The sequence below is a fragment of the Falco naumanni genome, unplaced genomic scaffold (genome assembly GCF_017639655.2).
Source record: "Falco naumanni isolate bFalNau1 unplaced genomic scaffold, bFalNau1.pat scaffold_100_arrow_pat_ctg1, whole genome shotgun sequence".
Taxonomy (NCBI): domain Eukaryota; kingdom Metazoa; phylum Chordata; class Aves; order Falconiformes; family Falconidae; genus Falco; species Falco naumanni.
In genome coordinates this window covers 1-22,000 of record NW_024427354.1, presented here as the reverse complement: position 1 = coordinate 22,000, position 22,000 = coordinate 1, and the positions used below count along the sequence as shown (strand labels likewise).

The 22,000-nt window shown below is 38.1% G+C and overlaps 1 long non-coding RNA gene across 5 annotated transcripts; it reads right to left on the bottom strand.

Annotated features, from left to right (window-relative positions):
* Window positions 1–1,194: 1,194 nt before the first annotated feature.
* On the bottom strand, window positions 1,195–21,685 carry LOC121081981. Of its 5 annotated transcripts, XR_005825862.1 has the most exons (8): window positions 21,582–21,685; window positions 14,239–14,385; window positions 13,478–13,596; window positions 9,978–10,022; window positions 6,129–6,175; window positions 4,739–4,891; window positions 3,463–3,849; window positions 1,195–1,416 (listed from the first exon to the last, which is right to left on the bottom strand). It is a non-coding gene; the product is annotated as an uncharacterized LOC121081981 (long non-coding RNA). The 5 variants fall into 5 exon arrangements; XR_005825861.1 differs by lacking the exon at window positions 6,129–6,175; XR_005825863.1 differs by lacking the exon at window positions 6,129–6,175 and having other exon boundaries at window positions 3,682–3,849.
* Between the last annotated feature and the right edge of the window lie 315 nt (window positions 21,686–22,000).

Below are 22,000 nucleotides of genomic sequence, written 5' to 3'. Positions count from 1 at the left end.
CTTGTGGCTAGGACTGGCATAATTTATTGACAGAAAAACTTTTGGGTTGCAAGCTTACATTATAAATTAAATATTATAGTGTTCTGTCTCACAGAACTCTCATATTCTCTCTTACAAACAAATCTCTTAAAGGAAGCATTAACTACTTATAATAGGTTGAGCTTTCTTTCCTGTATTATGCAAACTGAGGAATGGAGGAGGGGGATGGAAGTCAGTCTTTACAGATCCTTTTTCCATTACCATCCTGCATGGTTCTTTACCCATGTTTTACAGAGTGGTGAAGAATTAGGAGAAGCTGCAGTTGTTCAGCTGAGTGGAACTAAATGGGTGGCTTCCCTCTGGACCCTCACTTCACTGTCTTCGGTAAGAGGGGTGACCTTTTGAAGCAACTTGCTTTTCCTTAGAACAGGGGTATGTGTGTTTTAAGAGAAGCTTCTAGTTAGCAAAGCAGAGGATTGGACTTTTCTGGATTTTTTTTTTTATTATTCTGCTGGCTTGGAAAGAAGGATATTCACAGTATGTGGCTGATCATAACTTTGGATCAAAAAGCATTATTATTTGCATCCATCCAAATAGCTTTAAAAACATGCTCTGTCTTCATATACTTTACCTTTGGAAATCATGCTTATGTCATACGTCAACAGTGGAACTGTCCCAGAGGTGCATTACAGTGGTGATGGTTTAGCCCAAACTCAAACTGATCTACCAGCTGGCTGCTTGATATGGACGGTACTACTTTTTGTTTTTTTCATAGAATCATGGAGTAGCATGGGTTGGAAGGCACCATTGAAGGTCATCTATTCCAACCCCCCTGCAGTGAGCAGGAGCATCTTCAACTAGATCAGGTTGATCCAGAGCCTTGTCCAACTTGACCTTGAATGTTTCCAGGCCTGGGGCATCTACCGCTTCTCTGGACAGCCTGTTACAGTGTTTTGCCACCCTCATTGTAAGAAATTTCTTTGTTATATCTAGTCTAAATCTACCCTTTTTTAGTTTAAAACCATTACCCCTTGTCCTGTTGCAACAGGCCCTGCTATAAAGTTTATCCCCATCTTTCTCTGTTCCCCCTTTAAATACTGAAAAGCTGCAATCAGGTCTCCCCAGAGCCTTCTCCAGACTGAATAACCCCAACTGTCTCAGCCTTTCCTTGCAGGAGAGGTGCTCCATCCCTCTCATAGGGGCAAGATGTGTCAGTAGAAATTTCTCATTACCTGTTAATCAGACAAGCTCCTTTTTCCTCTCCCCACTAATCATGAGGCAGAGATGGTCACGGTTTCTGTCTTAGTTTCAGAAAAATGAGGTACATCAAACAGTTCATCCATTTTTGGGGAGGGGAATCTTGCCTGCTTCTCTTACTTGCCACAGTAAGCACTGATGCTCATTGTGTGAATTTTTGTCCACTTAATTTTTTGCAGCCTGGATAAATGGAAACAGTGAATGAATACAGGTGCTAGAAAACAGCACAGAACTTTTATCTGAAATTATTCTATCCCAGCCAGATGGGTCAGCATTTCTAAGCCCCAACTTTTCAGAGATTAAAGCTTATTTCTGTTTAATTTCCTGTCCTAACTCCTCAGAAGCTTTCTTACTGGCTGTTGAAGCTTCGTGGGAGTTCCAGTATTTGGTCAAGGCAAGTTTTATCCACACAGATAAGACCCTGCTGCTCTGCAGCAGACTTAAATTGAATGGAAAAGCTCTTACTACTTTCTACTACATAAAGACTTAAGAGTTGAACCAACGTGTACGGCAGCAGCGCCAGAAGGAAACTGTGTGCTACGTGTTTAGTTAATACGTAACAGTGTTTTAATCATTAATCTGGGAGTCATTAGTATGCACAGTTTGGGTATTTTTATACTTTAGAATTTGATCTGAAAACTAAATTCTTGCACTTTTTTTTTTTTTTTTCTTTCCCCTCTGCATTTCATAAAGCCAACTGGAAAAGCTTTTTCTGGAAATCTGATCCGTCAACCCCTGGTTCATATGGAAAGACTTGAGCTTCTCAGGAATGTCTGCAGAGACATTGCATTGAGAGATCTCTCTCACACTGCAGTTTCCAAATTCGTCTTGGACCAAATATTTGTGTGTGACAAGCACAAGATCCTGTTTTGTCAGACGCCGAAAGTGGGCAACACTCAGTGGAAAAAAAGTCTTGATCGTTTTAAATGGTATCTACTCTGTTGTGGGTGTGTGGGTTTCTTTGAGGAGGAGGAAAGAACAGATTTGGTCCAACTGGGACATCACAAGAATGGATTCTTTCTGCTTTTCTGATACTGATGCTTAATTTCAGTTTTTCATTCTTCATGGTTGCTTCTAGTCCTTTCAAAACATCTTTTAATGAAAATACACCTGTTCTTTCTGTGAAAATAAATAATTGCTATTACTTGGCTCAAAAGTGATCTGAATCATGAAAGAGTACCCATATGCATGTGGTAGGTATATCTGTTATCTTTGAAGGGTGGCACTAATCTATAGAATTTGAAACAAGTGAATTACAAGGTATCACAATTCCCTAAGAAACAGTAGTATATAAAATTTCTGACTTAAGGCCACTCACTTTTAACTAGGATTCTTAAAGAAAGCTAGTTAAAACTTGGCAGCTGCTGTTGTTTTCTACTGCTGAAATCTTGTGTGGGTGCTATCAGTAAGCCATCATAGGAGTTATGAAGATTCTGAGTTGCTTAAGGCAATAGTTTGGTCAACAAAGGTATGTTAGACTGTAGAAGAAGGAGTAAAGGGATTTGTCTGTCTGAAAAACAATCTACAGGGTGAACGCTGCCTGTATGCATGTAGTCTGCCATCCTCTTCTAGTAGCCTGGTATGCCAATACAAATAATGCATTTCCTCAAGGTTTTCTAATGTACCACTACCTGCACATACAAACTTAACATGATCATATTTAACATAACACAGCCTTGTTGGACATGAGACCCTCTTTCCTGTCTGTGCACTAGGGCTGTGAATTTGCTACTTATAGTCAGGTCAGTTGAGGTCCTTCTGTGGTTTTGCAGATGGCATAACTCACCAAGGTGCGGACAAATCCTGAGCATTGTAAACCCAGCTTTCTTACGAGAAGCACCCTGTGAACAGCCAGCTCTGTACTGGTGTTTTTTTATATTTTCTTTACCTTGTATGAAGTAGTTTGCACACCCAGAAGGAAACAGTCACAAATTGGCAAAACTTTTGTAGTGAAGAGTATGTCCTTAAAAACTTTAATATTAGTTTCAACTTTGATATATGGACGGGAGCTAAAAATCCAGCAAAGACAGGCACACACCTAGGTATGGGCATGTGTCTTAAATACCTATGAAAGCCACACTGCAAGAAAGTACTAAATATGAAACTGTATGAGTATAGTAGAAGTACCTGCTCTTACCAGAATTTAACATTGATAACATGCAAAGAATAGCTCAGGACAGACAGGAATTGTTGGCTGCGTGCAGTGAAGGATAATTCATGTCTTACCAGCAGGGAACCTTTCACCTTGAGCTTCCTAGTTCTGGCATGTTGGATAATGACAGAAAGTTGTTTCCATATAAACACTGGTCTCTTCTGCCTTGAGCTGCCAGTGTACTAGTATTTGCTGATGAAGGCTACTGCTGCTGTTGACCTGACTTTCTCCTCTTTGGGTAATTGCGGCAGGTGGGACTGATGTTTCAGGGAGAATAGTTTATGTCTGAGTACCTAAGTTGTATTTGGAGGTTCAGGATGGAGAAGTGTAGCTGTGGCACTGTGGGGCAGCTAACTCTGCTACTGTTTGTACTGTTTGTACAGAACTGTGCTCTGGATGGATGCAAGTTTTCAGTTTCTGAGGCTATCCATTCTGGCATCTGTTGTCCACATGTAATTCACCTAAAGTACCAAAAATTATAATTAGAAAAGTCAAATTAATAAAATATAACCACCACCACCCCCTGAAAAAAAAAAAACAACAAACAAACAAATTACAAAACTGAGCTGCTGAATGGTGTGGATTGTTCACTGCAGTTCTGAAACGGAGACGGCCAAGAGACTTTCATCTAAAGAGCTTTTTTTGTAGCACCCTGCTGTTGTTGCAGGTTGGTACCATGAAATGATGCTGTTGTGTGAAGGCTTATGCCTAAAGCCCAAGGGGCCCATGTGAGATAATTCTCAAGGTCATAAAAACTTCCAGGATCTTAAAATAAATGCATCAGAATTTAGTGATGTTATTTTTCTTGTCAACTTACGTGCTTGCAGAAATTAATATCTGGAGACTTTTTATTGTCAATGTTAGTGCTTTTTAAGCTGTGTAGTATTGTATGATTGAAATTTTTGTTTTAGCATAGTGTAGTTGTTAATTCATAGATGCTGACAGCAAAGTGCTTTTGTGTTGAAGCAGTTCCAAAAGCAGCCAGCAGCATTTATTTTTTGTTGGCAATAGATTGTCAGCAAAAAAGCCGGTTCCTTCTTTGGAGTTAATCCTCAAAGTCTTCCTCCATTTGTATGTGTGGGCAGAGGGAAGGAGAATGGGGACAGTGAGGTAGGGAATTACAGGCTTAGACATAATTGCTGATGAAATTTGTGTAACATGCTTTTCTGAAAGTTTTGAGGCCATTTGGTCTTGGACCTTGATGTCACATACCCTGAAGGATTTTAACAGTTTTTGGCTTCTCAGTCAGAATCTCTCGCCATTTAACAGTTTTAAACATAGTAACTGTAAATGCTAAAAATCCAGAAAAGAGAATGGTAGAGCAAAAAGCTGTCAGCCAAAGACACACACCTGCTTGTACGCACTTTTTTTCCCTTGAAAAATTCACTTGCGCTCCCTTTTTGATTTTTCTAGGAGCATTTTCTTCCATAGAAGAGATCCCAGAAAATATTGTACATGATCATGAGAAGAATGGCCTTCCACGCTTGTCCTCCTTCAGTGACTCTGAAATTAAAAAGCGGCAAGAGGTGGCTTCGCAGGGGTGTGGGAGGGGTTTGGAGTCAGTGGTGTTATGAGCAATCAAGAGTGCAACTAAAGTCTACATCTGGAATTGAGGACAATGGGGTTTCTGCTCCACTGCTTGTATTAGGGCACTATTCTATTGTCCTCACAGATGTTGCTGTCACTACCTTCCTGCTGGCTTTGAAGGAGACCAGTGTAACTGGTGATATAGTTAAGTGAGCCAGCCAGCTCCGGCTGGATATAGGGTTTCTGTAGTTCAATGCATGCCTAGCTGTTACATAGCTGACCTTCAGAAGGGGAGGTTTAGTTGGAAGGTCCACCCTGGTGCCTTGTATAGTAAATCTTACTGCCTGCACATAACATTGTCATTGCAGGCAAATTTACTTATTGGGATTGAACTGGGTAAGTTTAAAAGGTCAGTGCTTCTTAGCCTGGGAGTATTGTCTGTTCAGCTGAACCACTTTATCTTCCTGTTTGGGTGCTTCTTGCTCTTCTCAAAGCAGAAAAAATACTTCTCCGCAGTAGAGCCTTCTGAATTACTTTGGCTATATTTTTGACTGTGTCTGCTCTCATGTTTCTGAACAGATTTGTTATTCTTAATATTTTAAAGAAAAGAAAATGTACGTAATTGTTTCCAGCTATTAAACTTCCAAAGAGTATATCATGATATGTCTAACCACACAAAACATTTCAACAGTTCTCCAAATTCTGTTCTAAATTATCAAGCAAGGAGTCCAAAACTCTACTACTCTGTAGTGGCTGTGAGGCCACAGTAAGACCAGCTTTGTCTTTATTGGAAAGAAATGAAATTACAGTAAGTTCACATACTTGGAGAAATCCTTCAGTGTCTTTTATATTCAGGACAAAACAAATAATATTTATCAATATTTAAGCAAAACCCATATTCTTTAGTACCTTCCATGTTGTTTTCCCTTGGTTAAAGAAGTCCTACCACTCAAGCATGTACAATTAAACTTCAAGTTGTGCTCTACTGAGCAAGCTTAAATTTGTCAAGTATGGAATTTATACACTATATTCTGATCAGCAGGCCATCCAAAGAAAGGAGATTTGATATCTCACTGCAGAGATAATATTAAAGATACAGACAGTAACTTGAGGCCACTGATTCTGATTGTCTACTTCTGGACCACTGGAGTATTGCAGTAGAAAGCATGACACTCATGTAAGAGGACTGACCATTGCAACTTGTAAGACTGACCTGCAGAGACCTAAATGCTGATCAACCCTGTATTCTCTTTGTACAACCTGGAAGAGAAGAGGCCAAGTACAGGAAAGGGGCAATCACACCACTGTTTTCAAGTTATTAAAAACTCCAGAACACTTCTTTTGTTAGGCTTTCATGGCAGTGTTCTTTTGCGATGTCTTCGTTCTCCACGACACAGCCCTAGAATGACGACCATGATCACACAGAAACTAAGTGCAAATAATACTGATCAGAGACTTAAACACCTGAGCTTCCAGTTTAAGAATAGTCCAGCATTTGTGGATTTAGACACCTCCAGAGAGAAATATCTACTCTTTAAGCTTTCATTTTGTTTATTTTTAACTGGTAAATTTACAGCATCCAACAAGCTCCATGGGAACCAAGGTTTCTAATACATTTGCTTCAGTTACATTTTCTAGTGCAACAACTGGAATTCCTTTTCTTTCAAATCATTATAAAATTCAGTCTATTTATCTTACTGTGCTTTTGCTCTTGGAAGCAAAGGTAAAACAGACACTTAATTCTAACTTAAGTAGTTGCTAAATTCAAAAAAGTAATAATTCTTGAGTAGAGTCAATGCAGTCATATTAGCGGTGAAGTTTCCTCAAAGGAATCACTGCCTGGCCAAATGACGCATTGCAAGGGGCTCTGAGAAGAAATTCTGTAGTTCATCCTAGACAGATCACAGTGTAGCAGAGTACAAGGCTGCAGGTGTAGATAATGATACTTCCTATATCTTTTCCTCCCAATAATGGTGATAAAACCACCAGCAAATGCCACAAAAAATACCTATGTGACAAGGTTTGAGGCCACAATCAGCATCCTGTGGTTATGTTATGTAAACCCACCTGTGTTTTCAGCCTTGAGGAAAGTAAGGCATTCTATGTCTAGAAAGCACTAGGAAGGCATCTGAAAGTATGTATCATGAAACACACGTACAGTAACTGTACAAGTATTCATTTGCAATGGTTGTAATTTGGTTTTCTGGCATGTTTTGAGGCTGCTGCAGAATTTTTATTTTTCCATTCTTTCAAGGGAAACAAACCAGCTATCAAATCTACTCCAATGTGAGGTCACTATTCATCAACTATAACTGCAACAAGACTTCAAATGGGAGGGGTGGGTGTTCAACGACTTTAGAAAGAGAGAGAGAAATTTCAAAATCACAAAGCATCCCATCCTCCAAAACCAGAAGATGAATGCACAGAAAGCCATCATGTCAAAATACCCAAACCTTTGCCTTGATGTGTGACAACATACAGTATGTACAGTAAAAATACACACGCTGTTAAGTAGTCAAGTTATTGTTAAACAAGTTATGTAATTTAGTGCTAAAGAGGTTTTAAAAAAGTTATACTAATTGAATCTGAAAATTAACGCAAACCTGTGACAGGACCAGACAGGAGGAGATGCTGATCTTAAAAATTCAAAGACTTGGACAAACGTAAGGAAAAAAAAAAGACACCTAACTATGAGCTAGCACCAATATGTTCATCACACAGAGCCAGGACTTGAAAAATTTGAGATAATTAAGACTTATCCATTGAAGAACTTGCTGCATAACAGTCTGAAGGAGTAGATTATTTTTAATTCACACTTGTGAAACATACCTGACTAGGCTCTTGGTATAAGGCTTTGCAATGCAAAACAGGGAAACAAATGAAGCAATTGCATCAGCCACCCAGAGTAAAAACAAATTAACCATTCATTGTGTAAATAACTTAACACTTCATAGAAATCCCGCATTTACTAACGAATTATAGGCATGTAACTAACATAGTAACTATTTTAGCTACACAGTAGGCTTGCAGGTCACAATGTATTACCCAGCCTGCCATTCCACCTTACGTGGCAAGCACAGCTATACAGCATGACTGCAGAAATTCTCTGTAGGTGATGTACACATCACATTGTGATACAGTTTTAAAAAACTTAGTTTTGCCAGTATAACATGCATTAATACTGTTTAGCTACTACTCAAAACACATGAATCCCTACAGCTTGACTGACTTACATCTATTTTAGACAGACACCCAAAATCTACCTAGTCAGGGCAACTCTTGATCACGCTGCAGAAAAAAAAACAAACCCACAAAAAAAACACTGACAAAAAATAAACCCCCAAAAACTCCAAACCACCAGAAAAAAAAATATCCCATTAAGCTTTCACACAGAAAACCTTGCTATTGTAGATTATTTTTTCAGGTTCAATTTTAAGGAGGACAAAATATACGCACAAAAAAAGAATTGTCAGACTGTTAGAAGGAAAAAAAATGTACTGCCTTCCATACAGAGTGTTTGCTTCACAGCCATCAAGTTGCTTGTTTCTGACACATCTTTCCTTACGAGTCCAACTGCCAATATCCAGAGTGGACTACCTCCAGTCTACAGCCTGATTTCCCCCCTTTGGCTAGGCCAGGAAAACAAAAGAACTCAACTCAACTTGCCACAGGAACAATAAAACGCAATGCAGCAGGGGCTGGAGCGGAAGGGATCATGACAGGGTTTTTGCCCTGCAACCTCTAACACATTTCCACATAGCAACAGCCAGTCCCCTCTCAGGTCTGGATCCCTGCAACCTGTACTCCTAGGGAGCCAGACGGCACTTCTGTAACAGATGGCATAAGAGAGGGAAAAGCAAATTCATTGTCCCAGAAGAAAAGCTCCTCCTAGTACAAGAATCACTGCAGTGAATTGGTAAAAACATATGGGAAAAGCGTTCCTTGTTTCCTTCTCATCACTTTTAAGGTTAGGTATGCAGTCCAGTGCAGAGGGGCTTACCTCAGCTTTGCTCCTCCCCAAGTTGGGCAGCTACAGTGGAGAAGTCCTTGAGCAATTCACACTATGTCCCTAGCCTGCAAAACATTCTGAAACTGGCATTCAGCCCACAGTGTGTAAAATCCTACACCACGTGGAGGGAGGGTGTGGAGGAGACAGTTTATGGCCAGAAGAGAAGTGAACTCAGATCTTCTGAAGCCTCAGACAGTACCCTAACATTGGGCTACACTCCCTCTGTTATTTTGGAACTCATGCTGTAAGTCAGAAAAGCAGAGTTTACAGTTTCTCTATTTGAGTTCTGTAACAGGATGGTTTGAATAGCTCGAAAAGAATCTTTGTTTGCTAACTCACAGAAGAATAAAGTCTCAATAACTTTTTTCTTTTTTTAAAATGTCCTCTCATACCTTCAACATTTTTGAATTTGAAATGAACATTTCAGCCTATCACAACTTTGCTTCTAGGCTAATGAAGACAGACCAAAACATGGTTCAAAACTATGAACAAGATGCTACCTGAATACCCTTCAATGAAAGAAGTCCAGTTTTCCATTTCTAAAAGTAACTAGTGTATAAATTTGCCAAATTGTCAGACTTTTTTTTTTTTCCTCTTAGCGCAGCAATTCATCTGCCACAACAGGTATTAGCAGGCATTGTGCCTTAGTACTGAAGTGCCTTCAAACCCATGCAAGATGTTAGTGAATAGCAGGTAGAAATTACACCCTACTGTCAAGTCTGAATATAAGGCCTTAAGATCTCTGGCATTGTATTATGCTACCATCTACTGGTTCACGTTAAACCTCTGAACTTCCCCTTTAACCGATTCACTCTCCAAAAAAAAGTAAAAAAAAAAACAACAAAAAAACAAAAAACACACACACAGTTTTTACAGAGGCCTAAAATTATTTTTCCATAGCAAACTATTAACTTGAAATTTTCTAAGGTAATTCCACAGTTCTGCTCAGCTTTTGTCATCTTTTTTTTTTTCTAAAAAGGTGCAAGAGTAACTTACATACGGTCAAAACATTTTAAAACATGATATACCAAACTCATCCATTCATTTACTTACATTCGGCTAGTTTCAATGTTTTCAGAGTGAGGTTCTCCTGGTGATCTGCAGATACAGATGCAAAACCTTAAGCATTCTTTGTTACTTTCAGTCATTACAATATGAAGAATTAGGAAAGGTGGAAAGTGATGATGATTTATTATTGCCACTAAAAGCACTGACTCTTATGTGCTTGCACATTTGTCCAAACTCGAGAAGACAGTTCATAACATAAAATCTGACAATATAATTAAGCCAGATTTCTCTAGGGAAGACAGCACTTTTTCCCCACAGCTTACACAACAGCAGCCATTAGGGAAGAGTTCTGCTGGCAGTACTTCTGTATTCAGGTTGTATAGTGCACCAGTTCTGGGCTAATTCTTCGTAACCACTTCTGTAACCAAAACGTATACTCAAGGTTTATCAGTGCTCAACTGTTACCAACAGATTATTCTCTGCACAATTGGACTCTAAAAAGCAGCAGCTCAAAAGCAGGTCTCAACAGAACCTCAAAACAAATTTCATGTCTCGCTCTACTTGAATTTATGGACATAAGCCTCACAGGCAGGTTTCTTTTACTTCCTTCCAGTCAACAGATCAGCCAGTAATATTCAGAATTAGGTGTTAGTGCCTAGCATTTTTGAACACCCTAGTAGCACCTGTATTCAGCTTGCCAACCCCCTTGACTTAATTTACAAATTTAAGGGGTATAGTTCCGTATTAAATTAAGTAGGCTAAAATTATAGCTGTTTAGCTCCTCCTTATTCCCATCTTCTTCCTCATGTGAGCACTGATTCAAAAAGTTAACATCTAATTTATTATTTTTTTAGACAGATTATTGTTTTCTTTAGGCAGATTATTTTTTCCTCTTTGGGACTTCCTGCTACCCAGACAGTTTGTAGCCAGATCCAGCTTGTAATTGTATGAGCCAGGAGACAAGGCAGTACGAATGCAGCAGTTTTGACTTCAATCACTGTAAGCTGCCTTGAAATCATATTCTGAAGAACCTTATCCAACCCTGACATGGGTCTAGATTCTGATACAGTTGACCAGAACTGATATAACTGGATACACTGCACAAGAAGTGGAAATAGAGCACAGCCTATTGCAGTAAAACTCTGTAGCTTACATGAACAAAAATGCCTTTCATGACAGAGCTTTCTCAAAACAGAAGCGAGCTAAAATCTGCAAATAGAACTCACTTTGCGGGTTTAAACAGAGTTTTCTAGGGGACTTCAGTCAGCACAGCTAAGCAGGTTTTGTCATAGCTTTACCAGGGAAATCATTGCTTGTAGGAATGGAATTTCTCTATTTACTATATGACTATTACACTATTCTAAACACTAATGGAAATCTCCACCTGCAGCCTGAAACATTTCCTTTTTTTCCTATGTTTTATTGCACTACCTTACTGGATGGTCCCTCCTATTAAATCCTGGACTGTTCTCCAAATCTTTTACTAAAATCTTAGTCCTTTACTGACATATAAGATCTTAGCAACTTTCTGGATTTTACCAAACTGTAGTATATTAACAGACCCAGTGCCTAGAAAGCATTTCTGGCAGGCAAAATTCCTAGGCTAGCTGGATAATGTGCAGTGACAGCTGATGCAGAACACAGGAAGTTACTTGTTTATATTTCACTAAGTTATAAAATTCAACTGACACTAGGGACAGAACTCTGAACTTACTATCAAACTAACTTTATACTCATGCTTAAAACGCAAATACCCGCTTAACTGGAAAATAACAGAAAAACTACCCAGTCTCAAAATCTGGCATCTATTTACTCCCTCCAAATGATGCTTTCCTTACTCATTAAAGACTGATTAGATAGTTGCTGACAAAAATAATGCTCAACAGCAAAACAAATCAAAATCTAATTTCCCTTCAACTCTAGTGACCAAACCAAATCACTAGATACTTAGAAAGAAAAGAACCTTTTTTTCCCCCCCTAATTATTCACCCAAACATGTAAGTGCTAGAAGCCATACAACCTGAGGAGCATTGGAAAGAAGAGTGTTTACATTCATACTGGCTAGCTCCACTATTCACATCCAGGACTTCAGAAACTGAGCAAAGAGCTTGGAAGTTTGAGGCGGTTGCTATCTTTCTTTTAGCCATAGGAAATACAACACAATGAAGCTTTGGGTAAGACTAGTGCTTTAAGTTGCTGTGAAAATACAAGTGAAATAGCAGTGTTAAAACAAAAACATCAAGAGTATTAATCACTTTGAGCCTTTAAAATACACAGCAGTATGAAAATTTACAGAAAAAGAGCAGACTGGCATCTAAACTTAGCATGTAAAAAAGGTAGCCTAGTGATCTGCAGTACAGACACGTAAACACAGCTATCAGTATATCCAAAATATTTTCCTATCCTTATCATTTGTGTGAGTTTTATCTGGGCTTTGAACAGACACTGCAGCTCTGTACGTGCTATTCTGCAAATAAGGTTTCTTCTACAAGACAATGTAAGAACAAGTTCCAGGAAGGTTCAGAAAAAATAAAACTTGGCTAAGTAAAAAAAAAGTTTGGTCCTCTAAGGTAAGTCGTTCTGCTGAAAACAGGGATCAAATTCCTTCAGCTTATTGTTTTTTACAACAGAAGCTGACCTAAAATAACTATGATTTGCAGAACTATTACTGCACTTATTAACCATATTTTAAAAGGTCTCAGATGACAATGTAAGCATTAAATAAAATGAGCTTTTAGTATTCATGGAAACAATGTGAAAGATCAATCTAATTACAGGAATTGTAATTGCTTGTTGAGAAGCTATTTACTCTGCAATGCCCAATTGTTTACAAACAAGATACCTTGTTATTCCTCTGAGCAGGCAACAGTACTGAAAAGCAACTATACAGTATGGCAAGACATCCTTTCATCACGCCTAAAATCTGAAACAAGAGTTCCGTTCAGAGAAAATCTCAGAGCAAATGCTCTTATAAATTTCAGCTTTGAATTAATCATAGATACTGATCACAAGACACCAGCTAATCTGAATACTGCAGTATGAGCTAGCAAATTCAAATGGTGGCTCACTTCCAGTAACACAGGGAGCAACTTCTCCATTCTGCAAGCCACTCCTTTTTACCCTCACTGTACCTCCCTAGGAGAGCAAAGTAAAGATATGCAAGCCTACAAATTTTAATGTCATCAAGCCTCCTGGACAAATACTCCAAAAAATTTAACAATTTGCCTCAGTAAGTATGCTAAACCATTTATACAGAATTGCAGTATGACAGTAAAAACCACTGGAGGCTTAAGTGATAGCATTGCTCTTAGGAGGGATACCATGGACCACCACCGTGCTCATATTTTAAAAGCAGGCAAGTAAGTAAGCTTTGAAATAACTCTAAGCAAGAGGGTAAGTCAACTTTGCCAGCTGACTTATCTTAAATAAACAATATACCTTAATAATACTTATGGAATTCACTTCAAGTCATACAGAATTAAATACTTTAAAAATAAACAATATACTAAAAAGGATCTTGAGAAACAACATAAGCGTATGCTTACCTTTTACAAGCTGTGGCCATTCGGTGACATCAGGGTGATCACAATTTTGAGTCACTGATTAAAAATGAGTTGTCACACCAGTCCTGTATCACGCTGGGCTAAGCATAAGCTTAACAACTCTAAATAAGTAAAAATAATTCAGTTAAAAGTCCTTACAAGTTATTTTCAGCTAGTTCACTAAAACATCATAAAACACAAGAACAATATTGATGCTACACATTGTTTTATCTGCAAGATTAAGACCTACTGCACAAAAATCAATTCATTTTTGAATGACATTCTAAGATTTATAGAGTAACTAACAAGCAGAACTACTTACTAGAGTAAGTTTTTAGAGTAACTAACCAGTACATTCAACTGGTGAACTTGAAAATTCATTAACTTATTTTTAGCCTCAAAAACCCCTCCCAAAACCAAACCCCATCTCTTGGACCAGTAGAAAGCACCCAAAATCAAGCATTCAAAGATTTGGAAGCATGTGCATAAATATAAACTGTAATTTCTAAATAAAATAAAATTCCATTAGTTGTTTCCCTGTTACAACTCAATATTGGTTCCTAATGAGGCTCTGTGTTCCCAGGGGAGCAACATGTAACTTGCACTTTGCTGTATGCCTCTCCCCAAAACGAAGCAAGCTAAAGCCATGTGAAAGTTTCAAAGGAGCAGTCTTTGCCATCTGTGGCCAAACTTTTAGGTTCTTTGCTCCATTCACGCCACATGTACTCTCTCCTCTCCCTTAAATTTTCAAAAGTGTATTTTACCTGTCAATTGTTTCCCATGATCTGGCTCCACCGGTATAAATTGAAGGGTTGGTCCTTTACTTTGTCACGCAGGTGGCAGCCAATGATCACTCAGCAATACTCCTGCCCAGAGCGCCCTGGGACCACCCCAGCTGATTGCTTCCATGGCTGAAAAGGAACCAGTTAGTCTCTTACCTACTGCTATTATCTACTCTAAAGTTAACTGATAAAATATTTCCAACCATAACCCTCAACACTCAATTCACCCCATTCTCTCTCCCACCCAAGCTCCTCGGTGCACTGGACAAAGTTTGTAAAGAAAAACGGCCTGATGGACAGTCAGATCACAAACAGCATTATTCACTTCCTGTTAACATAAAGTTTTGATTACAATTGAAGTGTTATTACTGTATTTGGTGAATAAAAAAAGTTATCTAACTTTCTCTAAACAGCAGGTAGCTATGAAGACAGACCTCTGTGCAGTATTTGATAAGTTTATTCCTGCAGCTCTAACCCAGATGAAGCCCCACATTTGTTGCCATGCAGCAGAAGCCTCATACAGAAGCAGGGTCCAAAAAGGCCAGTGAGCTACTGAGGGCACACCCACAGGTCTCTACAACACCCACAGTCACAACAGCCTGATACAAACACCAAGAGAAGCACAGATAGTTATAAATCTTTCATCCACAAAAGCTTTCATGCTTCAGTTCAATCTATTACAAAAGGTCTTAGGTTTGTTGAGGAATCAAGCATTTTTAATGCTAATTTGTATCTCTTGACTTGTTATAGATACAAAATCACTAATAGGGAAGCAAAGCCCTTTATTTTCTAAAGTTTGTCAGAAAAGCTGCTGACTTCTGTCCTTTTACTACAATTTGCCATCATGCTACAAACTCTGCAACAGAATAAAATTTGTAGTAGTTGTGGAATGATGCTTTTTAGTTTTATTGGGTATATTCCTCAAGGCAGGAGAAGTGCCATTTAATTATTTTAACAGCAGTAATATTTGAGTCTTCTCATCTAAACACGAGTACAGTTGAGATATGGAAAGTAAAAAAAAAAAGCAGACTACCAAAAACCTATGAAACAAAACAGAGGTTCTCTAGTACCTATGTTTTGCAGGTGTAAACTATCAAAGTTTAACAAGTCAATGCCAGAAACACAGTACAATGAATAAAAGTCAGTTGAAAAGGTTCCTCATCTGTCAACATTAAGTGACAAACAGGGTAAAAATTTTCAAATTAATATTTGCTGACCATCAGCTCTACGAAAAGCAAACAGCAAAAACCAAGATGCTGATGCAAAACTGAGAAGCCTTAAAACACTGCTTATGGCATTCTGATTGAGACCTGACAATGCCCACTTTCAGGCAAGTCTCAGCTTTAAAGAAACAGATACTTATTCTAAGGCAGTGCTTTCTTCTAAAGTTAAACCTAAATTCTTGCTGCTTTCTGAACTGATGTGAAATGGCTCTGTAAAAGTGCATTTAGAAATTAACACCACTTCTAGCGCTTTACCCAAGTAACTTCTAGCATGCTGGTCAAGAAGGACAGGGGTGTAGCCTCTAAGGCCTCACTGGTTGGGAAATCCACATTCTGTTTGACTGCTGGAAGTACCAGTTCATGTTCTGGATACCAAATCAATCACTCCCTCCCTAGACTTGTATCACGCAGACCACAGGCAAAAGCTAATTACAGTAGTCTTCAATTCAAATGGAAGCATGTTAGAACAACAGGCTGACAGCAACCTTCGTAAAACAGGGTTTTCCTGAGGCTGTTTCATGTGGGAGAAGTCATGAACGGGATTGTCAACAGTGAAGGAATGCATGAAGTATCGGTGCTGGATTAAAAAAACATCAGATTTTATAATGTTAAATAATACACTCTGAGGTGGCAGTCCACAATCTTGGCCAAGACACATTTGTGCCCAGGCCTGACACAGATCCAACTTTGTTAGTCAGATTTACCACACCACCATAGTACCTACAGCAGCTCCATGAAGAGAGGCAGTATCCCAACTGGTATGAATCTCACCAAGCTGAATTTAACTGATCTAAGTTTTGCAGTGAAATTTGCCTCTACATATTTAATATATTGTGAATTAGAGCTTTGAATTCGGTAGTTGCAGCACTTCTAATCCATTACAGGATACCTTAAAGCTAGATTTATGGTACTACGGTCTAAAAATCTCATGCTATTTTCAATAATCCAGACGCAAGAAATCTTAATGAATCATTTCCCCCTTCTACCGCTTTGTACTACTTTCCCCATCTATCCTTGCCACCACTCCTGTGGGACAGAATACGATTGGCAAGGATTCCCTAGCACAGATGAAAGAATTGGTTTTTCTAAAACCTTACTCATTCACCCATCAGCAGAGTACTGTCTGCTGGTAAAGAGACCAGCATGTTGAAACATGGGGTGAGTAGTGAAGGAGACTGCCATCAAAGATACCTTATTCTGAATCTAGTTTGAACAACATTTTGACTGCTGGATCCAAACAAGGCAGAAAAAAAGACTGGTCTAAAAGTCAAAGAACACTACTTGATCGGGAAAGGGAAACTACACTGATGAATATGCTAAAATCATGAAGGGCATTATGAAGAATAGGAAACTGACCTAAACCAACTGCTTACAAAAAATAATCTCTGGGTAGAACTTACTTTTTACAGGGTAGGAACAGTAGCATCAGAACAGACATTTATTCTTATCACTCAGACAGATTTCTCTGGTCTTCACTGCCATGATTAGCATGGCTTACAGTTTAGGCTTTCACAGACACACATAGCAGCTGAAGGTATCAAACAAGGTTTGTGCCTTTGGAGTATGTCTGAGAAACCAGAGATGGCTGCTAGACTCTTTGGGACTGGGTAGGCTCCAGTACAGACACATCTATAGCTGCCTAGTGACTGCTTAGAAGAGGTAGCTTCAACCAGGACTACAACAACCCGTTGTAATTTGCAAGACAATAGACAAGATCCTGCCTTCACACCATGTACCTGAAGAACCTTGCATGGTTTGGAGCAACCCTCATGGAAAGGCAACAGGATAAATAACATTTATGCAGTAGTGTGAGACAACAGTCATTTCTCCAAGATGGAAAAAGTGCAGATTTTCTGAAAAAAAATGTTCTTATTGACTCAAAAAGAGGGGGAAAATAAATAATAAATGACTGGAAGAATAAGAAGTCAGAAACCAAGTTCAGATGCATCAAAAGGGACTAAAAGCAACTTTGTGGCATAGCCTGATGAGATCTTCTCTTTGCCTATTTCATTTAATCTTGAAAGTCTGCAATCACAAACATGAGCCAAGAAGAGGTCCTCAGCTTCAACATACAGAACCTAAAGCCATACCATGGAGAATGTAAGTACCTATTTGTAAACAATGAAAAATAAAGCCAAAAAAATTCCAGCTACAAATCACTTAATCAAAAGTTGTCACTTACATGGATTTCATATACCGTATCGCTTTCTCTGCATTATTTGATGTTCATTTTCTGTGACAGCACAGCAATCTGGCAGTTAACACCCAGGATGTGAGGTCTAGGAAGATCCCTGAGAGGAAGAACACTTATTTAAACTAAACAACTTACTGACCTGACTGTAGGATGGTTTACCCTGGGAGGTGGTATTTGTAAGAATTTAAGTTTCCTTTACAAAAGAGTTTTAAGTATACACTTGAGTAATCCTTGATCCAAATTTTTTTAAGATTCTCTTTTTGACAGATGATCTAATGAAAACAAGGTGATTCACCTGTACAAAGTAGTACATGATCTTCCTTACCTTTCAGTGCCAGAATTTGAGTTGCTTAATCAAAAATAACCATCCCCAAGAAGAAACCTTTGTATGTTTTCTGAAGAATCCCTCTGAATCCCCCAAGAATGAATTTGATATGTTTCCAGAATGACTTTGAGCACCATGATGAAACAGTCATCATCTATAGAGTAAGAGGTGCCCTCAGGACTACCCTAGCTAGCTTACTACTTCAAACAAGGAACCAACAACTAATAAGAAAACTGGCCTTTTATAACATAAGATTGATTGAAGTGTCCTGGAAGAAACTATAGAATATTCACCAAATCCCTAAGCTCAATCTCAACTGTCACTTGTAGAAAAAAAAAATATTAATAGACATGTTTGAGACTTAATTTCTTGATATGGTTGGAAACATCAATTACTTTTGTTGACTGCACGCTGTTTCCAACACAGAAAACGTGAAAAGACATAAGATTCCAGAAGTTTTCTTCATGCAGCTAGTACCAGGTTGAATTATCAATTATCCTAAAGGAAAATAAACGAGCCACTAATAAAACCCGATAAAATAAATTCCCAAAAAGCTGCAAAAAAACTGTAGTAAGACATCTATATGATTTTTTTCCCACTGCCTGGTAAACCAAACCATTCAACTAATAACGATAAATACAAAATTACATAGTTAGAAGACCAAAGGAATTGGGTTCTATCCTGGAAAATGCCAACCTAAAGTGACTAAGGCAGTCACAACTGATGAGCAAATGCACACATGGTCCCAGTTACTACAGCCAGGACAACAGATATGACTCATGAAGGGTTCCTGGAAAGGTGTCTGTTCATCTGCACAAAATACATCAGACATATTCAAAACTTAAGCCCAGTTCTCCAATTATTTGCTATTCTTCAAAAATGTTCCAGAAGTAGCAGAAAAGAGCCACAAAGACAGCATGAAGATAGAGAGTGCCTTGTGACTAGATAACGGAAACAGTTCCAAGTTATTCAAGCTAATCAATATGGATACGGGAAGAAACTAAGTCCTCTCATAGCACAGAAATACATAGAAAAGATCTTCCAATTAAAAGCAAGCATATGAAACCCTCACATGACTAGAAACTGAAGGCTGACCAATACAAATTAGAGTAGGAACAAAAACATGCAGGGTAGTGAGATCAATTAACACTTGAGTCAGTTATCTGGGGTGGGGATCTGAATTTGCTTATATCTTCAAATCAAAGCTGGTGCCATTCTAGAATTCATACTTCAGTAAAAACACAAGTTACTGACTTTAATAAAGGTAGACTACAGTGCATTGGAATATAAAGAGATCAACTACAGATTTTAAAAGCTTCACCCTATAATACCCGTATACTTTTTGATACAACGTATCAATTTGCGTTGATGTTAATATTTCACAAATCAAAGCAAGAGAAAAAGGTCTACTGTTCACTCCCACTCTCTCCCCTCACCCCAAAGCTAAAGGCCAATGTGTAATTCTCATTTTCTACAACTGCCCCCACAACTCCGAACACAGATTTTTTCCTTCAACATTTGTTTTCAGTTTGATATTTCAGCAGATCATAGAGGTACTTTCTTCACCTTTGTAAAAAGGGGAAAGCCTGAAATTATCTTTAGCTTCTGCATTTTTCCTTTCGACCACAACTCATTTTTCTTCCACTACACATACTCCTTATTTTTTCCAGCTGAACCACTTGTTTCTATCTCAGTCATGCCTGCTACTTTAGGCTCCCTCCAAAGCGATGTGCAGTTATGAATGGAAAGCCCCTCCTACATCTGGAGTGAAATCCAATCATCTATTTAAATTTCCTTTAGTAGCCCTCCTTTTACTGGCTAGGTATCAAGTTATTTTCCAAACAGGTAAGTTTTACAGCTTCACTTCAGCTTTAATATTTAAACTTTTATTCCATCTATCTTTTTACTTATGCTTTGTTATTTGCTTTCTTTTGCTACCCATCTTTCATGCAGCCTTCCACGTAAAGTATATTGCTGTTCACCAAGTTCTTCAGCATTTGTTTATATGCAGTTTATATTAAGACCAAGCGATCATGCAATCCTGTAGCATAACATTCAGCTTTTCTGATGTTCCATTAGTATTTATTACTCACAAGTTGTGGGGGATTAGAGGGGAATTCTTTGTCAATTTATGAAGTGCATACCCTTACAAAGATTATGCATACAGTGGGAAGTGGTTAAACATTAAAAAAAAAGCAGCCAGCAGAAATAATGGCTTCAGTTTGAAGAGCCATCATATACACAACTGGTATTGAAACTGAAGAGCAAGAAGCAGGTGGGTGGTCCCAGTGGTGCTGTGGGTACAAAATTGAATATACGCTACCTGCCAGATGCCTGCTAGAGTAAAGGACCAATCTATACAATTCTCTCAGGAACATCTGGATTGTGATAACGTTAACACTATATCTTCAAGAGATTTACAGTTTTTAATTAGCACACACTATATTTAATGTTTCAGCTTAGAATCAGTCATTTTATCTCCTGTCTATAGCTTCCTACAAAACAGAACTTAACCAAGAAAAAAAGACAGCCTTATGCAAGGTTGAGATTTCAAAACTTCAAATATGTTCTTATGTTAAGTATCTTCAAAAGAAAAATCTAGACATAAACCTACAGCATATAAAATTCTTTATCTGCAGTTATGAGTTCTTCCCCACATTTTAAGTGTTTAAACAAGAAAGTACACACATAGCTTAGAAGCAGTTGTTGAACTACATACAATTTTATATATGCATTAACAGACCTATTTAATATGGTTGAAAAATGTACTTATACATATTTTTTTCCTGAATGCAGCAATGCATAAAGTTTCAAAAATTCTCTGTGTAACAAGTTGCAGAACCACAGAACTTAAGCAACATTAGAGTGGTGCAGCTGTTCCATACTACCACGTATCTCTCCACAGGACTACAGCAGAATAAACTTAGAAAACAGAAATTAAAGTAACTACAAGTTAAGGTTCCAACCTTGCTCTAATACATGTACATACTTTTAAGCTGGCTGGACATTTAAGAGCCTAGACAAAAAGAGATACCACATGCTCATGTTGGCACTGGTAATGAAGGTTCCACTTCTGTATTTTCTAAGACTCCAATTTGCAAATTTGACTTACACTGATGTTTGCTTAAGTCTTCTAGTAGCTCTGAACTTACTTTTCAAGTCATACCTAAAAACTGTATGAGCCTCACTATAAATATGCTCAGTAGCATATTTATAAGCATATATAAGCATATATGCCCCCCCGCCCCAAACTTTCAGAAACAGCACCAATTCTTATGTAATCCATGAAGAAATAGATGGACGGTGAAACTGAGTTTGTTTGCAACTGTAAAACAAATTAAAAGGGAATTCATCAATGGTGTATCATCAGTATTTATTTTCGCTATGAGAAAAAGAAATTAAATAACTCAGTTTTCTAGACAACTATGCCTAAGTAAAAGACCACAGTCAAAAGAAATGGGGGAAAATGAACGTGTGTTTCTTCTCTTCCTGAATTTATTTTCAACTTTTTTTCTTTTTTAAATCAGGGAACAAAAGTATAATTATTAGCATACACACAATATAAGTGAAAACATAAACATACCATATCTTTCCAGAGCTTCAGAAACTTGTCCTTTCAAATTCTAAAATGGACTTCTACAGTTCTTGTACCTATAATGCAAAACATTACATTTCAGTTTTTGCACTACACTCCATACCAATCTGAAGCTCAATACATCTTCAAAACAATACAATCAAGAATGGCCACCCAATTAGTCACAAGTTTGCAACTAAAGGAAACATACTTAATCACAGAATATCTCAAGTTGGAAGGCACCCATAAAGATCACCGACTGCAACGCCCTGCTCCTCGCAGGACTACCTAAAACTAAACCACATGACTTCCCAAATTAAGTCATACTTCCCATAAAAACCACATCAGAAAATACTTAGTATGTCAGGGAAACTATGAAAGCAGAAAGTCCATACACACAATGTTTCTTATTCTTTCCTCTGTAGCGA